The sequence below is a fragment of the Felis catus genome, chromosome F2, assembly GCF_018350175.1.
Source record: "Felis catus isolate Fca126 chromosome F2, F.catus_Fca126_mat1.0, whole genome shotgun sequence".
NCBI lineage: Eukaryota > Metazoa > Chordata > Mammalia > Carnivora > Felidae > Felis > Felis catus.
The window spans coordinates 37,869,573-37,870,843 of record NC_058385.1 but is presented as its reverse complement, the minus strand read 5'-3'; positions in this window follow the sequence as shown (position 1 = coordinate 37,870,843).

Below are 1,271 nucleotides of genomic sequence, written 5' to 3'. Positions count from 1 at the left end.
TATGTAATATATATGTGTACATATATATATTTTTATAATAAAGCTAGAAAAAAGATGTTATTATGAAAATCATAAGGAAAATACATTTACAGTACTCTACTGTGTTTATTGAAAAAAATCTGAGTATAAGTGGACCCATGCAGTTCAGACCCGTGTTGTTCAAGGGTCAGCTGTATTTTATTTAATCCTCACAATTTTACATAATAAAGTTGTACTATGATGTTCATTTTACAATTTAAAAGCAAACACTGGGATTCAGAGGTTAATGACTTGACTACACACACACTTAGTAAATCTATCTGTTTTGCATTGGAGCCCAAGTTGCTGTCTGTCTGCGAAGCCATGATGAACTCCACCTGAATGTGTCCACAGACTGGGGCACAAGGGAAGGACGGGCTTGGTGGTCATCAACACATGGGAAACACGGTGGGGTCAAAGTTATGGGCATGAATGAGAGGGCTCAACCAACTCTAAAAAGGGAGAAGGAAAGAAGGAAAGAGGACCTGGGGAACATTAAAGTTAAAGGGCGGAAACCAGCAAAAAAAAAGTTTGAGGAGCCACTGGATAGTGCGAATCCTTAACAAATGTCTTTCTGTGAACCTTTTTGAGAAGTCCCTAGTCCAAGTGCCTGGCATTCCGTAATGGATGTTTGGGGTCAGAAGGGGCATTCCGTCAAGGGTGGGCCTTTCTACCTAATTTCTTCATCCCCTTAAGGACCAAGCGATGACGTGAAACTCGCACGGGGACTTCACTACCTGGGGAGGTAAACAATTAGCAAATTCTCCTCCGAGCACATCAAGAACTCTTCTCCCTCCAGTGTCGCCAAAGGAGCTGTGGATGTGAGCGTCTCAAGAATCGCTCCGTCGGATCAGAGGTTACTGCAGAAACGCCCAATAAGCAATGGGCAAGGATCCAAGCAGCTTGCGGACTGGGACTGGGTCCGGGGGCAAAGAGCGCGCGCCCGGATACGAGGCACGCGCGCGCCCGCCAGCGGAGGCCGGGAGCGCGCTGGGCCCCCAGCCCGTCACCACACCCTCCACTTGACGGCCCCCTCCTCCCCTCTCCGGTGCCCGCGTCCCCTCGGATCCTTCTCTCCTCCAAACGGCTGCCCCAGCCGCCTCAGCCCCGGCGGGACCACCCGGCCGCAGACCCCCTCCAACCGGTCCTTGTAGTGGGCTGGACTGTGCGTCACGGGGGGCGGTGCCAGAACGCCGCTCGCGCTAGGCCCCGCCCCCGCGCCGAGGCCCCGCCTCCTCTGGCCGAAAAGGGGC